The following is a 5,999-nucleotide window of genomic DNA, read 5'->3' as shown; positions in this document are numbered from 1 at the left end:
AATGTGTGTGAATGGTGAATGGTTCCTGTACTATGTAAAAGCGCTTTGATTAGTTGTTAAGACTAGAAAAGCGCTATATGAGAACAGTCCATTTACATTTCCAAAAGCGGACAGAGTTTGAGAACAGCAACACACAGAGAACGGAAGGTGAGGGACATCTGACACGCTGGCTGTCAGGACCAATCAGCTTTACTGGCAGCTGCAGACGTAGTTTAGGTGTGTGTGTGTGTGTGAGACGGCTACTGGGTGATTCTCTGAGTTGGGTGCCTTTTGGGTCATACTTTTTTTTTTTTTTATACCTCATATAGTTATATTTCTGATCATTTCCATGTGATATGGATTAGTCAAACTTTAAGAAAAGCATTTCCACCTCAGGCATAACATTCTACTCTTATATTGATTTTTTTCTTCCTGAGTTGTTTTGAAGTTCAAACCCCGTCACAGACCACTTGGCCCTTTTAAATATGATTTAAAAGATTTTCAAGTAATTCTTGTAGAAGCTTTCAATGGATGTCCCTTGTTTGATATCATTTTTGCATGTAGATTTTATTTTAAATACTCACCATTTGAATACCAAATCAGGTCGAAAACTGTATCTAAAATTGTTCTTCATAGTCTTATTAAAAATATGCATTAACATAGGATTTAATCCCGCTTCCGTATTTTTTTTTCAACTGTACTGTACATTCTACACACGCAAACAATGATTGACCTAATTGTCTTCTTACCACGAAAATTTAATAAAACTATCAAATAACCGGTTGAACTTACGCATAACGGGTTTTTGAAAATGATAACTGGGTTAAGTGATGATCATTATTTCAATATAGTATGGATTTCTTCCTTTAAAATGACTGACATCACTTTAAAAAAAAATCATTTTATTAAGTTGGCAAAAACAAAGTTTTAGTAAGTATTTAACATTGAATCAAAATCATTAAGCATTATTTATCACAAATATCAATTCGTATTTCATTTGGTCAAAAAATCCCTTTAAACAGCATAGGCTATGGAGACTACCGGCGGTATCTCACTTTTGATTAAAACTTGTTTTTAGTGCTTAACATTAAACTTTGAAAACAGACTGGAGATGTATGTTCCTTCTTATTCAGAAAGCCTAGGCCCAAACATCTTTTTTGAATTTCCAGTGCGTTGATCACTGGCTTAGGATGTGTGTATGAGCTCAGCACATCATCAAAAACATACCAAAGCACATCCTCCGAGCGTGCCAAAGAACCTGTTTGGCCCCCCGGTGCATGCATTTTACTTGCACATGCGTTTCATCCACCGCAAGTCTTTTTCCTGGGAACAAATCTTTATCATGTTGAACACACCACTGCCTAGCACCTCTGGGTCTTCCCATGGATTTGTGTCGCCTCGTGACACAGCATCTGGCACCTTCTTAACAAATCTGAAATGATTTGTGTTCCAACACTCGCATTTGTAACTGCTTCTGGGTTCGAGCACTACAGCGTACATCACGAGACAGTGGTTCTTTCCAATCTGGTGTTCTTTATGGATCTGTGTCCTTTGTGTTCTTGGAACGTCTGGTTTGGGGCCCAATAGTACTCGACCCATACACAATTAGCTTTCGCCCAAGAACAAGTTAAAATCCACCGGATGTACTCGAACTCGCATATTTACCGTAGGATACATCGGAGGTAACTGTGTGGAAAACTTGGCCGGGCAGGTATCCCGCTTCGATTGCGTTTGTAAAGCGCTTACGGTTTCCGGTTCCAACCATATTTTTTTCACATTTTACGTCTATTATTAATCAACTAAATCATTTAAGATTTTTTAAGGCGAGAAATCAGCTGTGCGCGATTTTGATAAGGCAGTTCAACTAAAATTGATGGTGAATTAAAAAAAGCTTCGGAGTTTGAAAGCTCGCAAACCCCGGCGGGCGAGCTTGCTACGCCACCGGGAATGACTCTCGCGAGCCGGTCAGTCAGTCAGGCTCACAGACCCTCTGGCCCACGTCTAGACAGACACTCTGGCCCCACATTAGACAGACCACTGCAGCAAAGCCATGGTCAAGATATTGTAAGATATTTTAAAAAACATGTTTTTTCCGCTGTCATATATTCTGTGCTCTTCATCCTGGCTCTCCCTCCCTCTCAGGCTCCTCTTCTGCTTCTCTGTAACGTAAACAGACAGGCAGTGACTAACTTTACCAGTCTCCATCTATAATTTTAATACCTATTTTTTAACCGTTTCTTTTCTGCTTTCATTAAAATTGAATCCCAACAATGTTACAAGGATTTTTTCCAGCCCTCGTTGTTCAGTATTTATTTAGTTATTGGCCCTGGTGATACTTATAGCACTTTAATTGAAAACCTGGAAGACTGAACAACAAAACAACAAGGCGGTGTGAAGGGTGACCGTCCATGCTTTATATGAATACACCCATCAAAGCTAACCATAAAGTGGCAAGTTAAGCGCCCTCTTTGCTGGGGGTGTTTGCGCAATAGGGTAAAGAACCTTTGTCTCAACTGTCAACAGCGTTTTTGTGTGCTTCTGAACTTGCGAGTTCAGTCTTTCAGGTACAGCTAGCAAGTACGGTCTCCCAAGAACACAAGTCCGTTTTTTGCTTACTGGTATTGAGAAACACCCAGTATCTCTCTGGAGCAAGAGTTACCACCTGATGTATCCTCATGGTAGCTGGGACTACTGGTAGGTTTGATGGCATCCTCTCAAGTGCCTGCTCAACAGTATCACCATGACAAAGAACAACTTATCGATGTGTTTGTCTCCAAAGGGCCTTGAAGAGCTCATGTTGCATCTTGGATGTCCCGGCCATGGCTTTATTCCTGTCAGCAGTCCTCTCAAGGCTGCTCCAACACCATCTGGGGGCTCCTTTGCCATGGCTGGCCTCAAAAAAATTCCATGTCCTTGCCTATGCCCTTTCTCCAGCTCAGTGCTAAAAAGGAAAAAATTGCCTTCGCTTGTACTGGGTACAAGGCCCATCACTAAAAAAGTGTTACACAGAAACCTCTGGTGTGTTGCCTGCACATAATCCAATACAGGTTCAGATGTCCCAAATAGCTGCTGGCTTTTGTGCTTTGATTGAGATATTGTGCTGAAGCAGGTCGTTCTTGCTACCGCCTACAAAGAATCCTGTATGTAGTGTCGCCTGTTTGTGATAATGATCCAAGTGCACTGCTGTATTCAGAACTGTACTTGCAGGTGAAGTTCTCTCGAAAAATCAACGTAATTAGACATTCATCAGTGACATGCTCTTTCTCAGCTCACGGTAGAAGGCATACTGTTGCCTAATATGAATGAATGCTTCTTGAACTTGCTCAGTTTGTGTGGAACTGCTCAGCAAGTTGCTCTGGGTTCCCTCAACAGTTTGTTTAACAGATATCTTTACTTTGGGCCCCTCCTGATCATGCATTTTTGCCTTCTCTTCTGTCCCCCACTGGAGTATAGGACACTTTTTTTACACTGTCGACATACTGAAGAGGGACTGTTTTATCTTTACATTTCTCACACTCCCCATACATACAATCCTTGCAGTGGTATCACGACACACAGTTTTAGCAAGTCTCTCAAGATCTGAGGTCTCGATCAGCTGATTAAGCTTTTCTGCTAGAAAGCTTAAATTTTCATGCAGTTTGCACTGGCATGTCTCACGATCAGACAAAGAGGGGTGCACGACCCAAAAGGGACGTAGGCGGCAAAATGAAGAGTATGAGATCCTCACATTATTCTCTGCTAGAAATTTTCTTTGGAGGTTTCTCATTGTGTCTACAAGAAACCTTTTTTGCATTTTTCTTTGTTTCTTGTTATGGTTTGTTTTCTTCCTGTAGTTATCCTGCTAACATCATCTCTGTTAAAGAAGCTCTTTATGTTCTTCTGAATAGATGTATCTGCAAACCTGTTGACAGTCTTTCTGGTAAAACTGGTCAGGCTTTTGCTCTTCAAAAGGTTTCTGCGTTTCTTTGAAAACCCCAACGCCTGTTCTGACCATCTCTGCAGCCTATACTTTTTGACAATCTTTCCCACAGTAACCTTGGCTAAGATTTGCTTATCTCTTTCATTTCTGGCATTCTGGTATTTTCTCTTGATGTCAGAAATGAGAGCTTCATGAAGTAGTAATGTTTTTCTGATTCTGCTGTTCACAGGACAGTTCTTCACCAGTTCACGGACTTTGGATCGTGGAGATTCATTATTTTTTGCTGATCGCTGGAGCCTCTTTTTGTACTTTTCTTTAAGTTTCCTCTCCTTTGTAAGTGCATGTTGGAGTTGTGCTATCTCTTTGTGCAGTTTGTATCTTGCTCTTCGGGATTGTTTCTTTCCCTCCAAATGTTGCCTAAAACAAATTTTATTTTCTATTATTTATTATAATAAATAATTACCAAAACTGCAGCCAACATTTAAAACCTCACATGGATAAACCCCTAAAAACACTTACAGATACAGTATACACTTACTCTCTCTAACACACACTAACTTACTCTCTCTAACACACACTAACTTACTCTCTGTAACACACACTAACTTACTCTCTCTAACACACACTAACTTACACTCAACTTCATCTAATCTAAATTAACTCCTTACAACTGTCCTTTAGGACCCAGATCTAGGTTGCTCTGCATTTTGATTTTCAGGACTTTGTGGAGGGGTGTTGATATTCTTCAAAGCTTCCCTCTTCTTCTGTCTTTTTTTAGCATCCCTCCATATCTTTCGCTTATGTCGTTTAGCTCTGTCACCCAGATTACTTATTTTTTTCTTTTTCCCTGCCTCTGTGTCCCTTTTCCACCTTTCACGCTCACTCCTGAGATATTTTTCCCTTCTCTCTGCATCTGCATCCCTTCTTGCTCTGTACTGTCTTTGCCTCTCTGCTGCTGATTTTGCCATTGCGATGACTGAAAATATTGAAAATAAAATAGCATAATCAATGATTTCTGACAGTTCACATCACAATACAACAAGTCTACAATTGAGTAATCTACTAAGAATGTCAAACATTCAACCCTGTCACATTCAGCCCTGTATAATAAAAATGTGATGGGGTTGAATGTGACGGGGTTGAAGTTTTGGCTAGTACCATACTCCTTAGCTAGCTAGACAGCACACATGGCTTTAGGACATCATAAAATGTAATGTTTTGCAAAAATATTATTTAATTCTTCTAAACCGTTGTTTACTATCATTTAGTCATACAACAGAGTTGAAATGTTGAGCCTGACAATCTTAATCTGACAGTTGAAAACATGAAATATAGAGTAAGAAAGATACTGACACTTGCCTTTCTTTGCAGCATGTTCTTCAAGAGACTTGTGTGATCACTTCTTGGATGTGATGCCACAGGGATTGATCCATTATTTTTTAAGGGGGGTAAATAGTATGCTAGGCGTGTTGAAAACAAACTGGAACGTGTATAAATATTGCAATTTCTATATTTAATTATTTTTTTTATATACATGTATATTTTAGTTAAAGTAGACGAAAATGATTATATAGCATCAACATTTTGGTAAAATTGCACTTTTTATTTGTTTATATTCAATGAAAATGTAATGATAGTTAGTGAACATGCAAACATGCTTGTTGTCTATACTTAGGCAACCCATTATATTAAATTAAAAAAATTTTAAAAGAATTGTGTTGCATTATAATGCAAAGGCACCTGGTTCTATTAATTGACAGCATTACAATGCATTTTGTGATTTCCTTCAATTGAAAATCTTTGAAGCAAGTTTGGGGGACTTGAAGGGCACCCATTTCAGAGAATCACCCTACTACTGTTCATTCAAAATGTGATAAACAGATGGTTCATCCAATCCCCTGCCAGGTATTTTTTTGAAAGTGCCTTCCTTTCTCAAACTGTTTCCAATGATAGCTCCTCAGATGGTTCTGAGTTAACAAACCATCCTTGATGGTCTGACAGTCAAAAGTAGGGAAGGTGTGAACAATCAGACAGTTCAATTCAATTTCAATTCAATTTTATTTATAGTATCAACTCATAACAAGAGTTATCTCGAGACACT

This window comes from Etheostoma spectabile, chromosome 9 (genome assembly GCF_008692095.1).
Source record: "Etheostoma spectabile isolate EspeVRDwgs_2016 chromosome 9, UIUC_Espe_1.0, whole genome shotgun sequence".
Lineage (NCBI taxonomy): Eukaryota > Metazoa > Chordata > Actinopteri > Perciformes > Percidae > Etheostoma > Etheostoma spectabile.
This window is presented reverse-complemented; position numbering follows the sequence as displayed.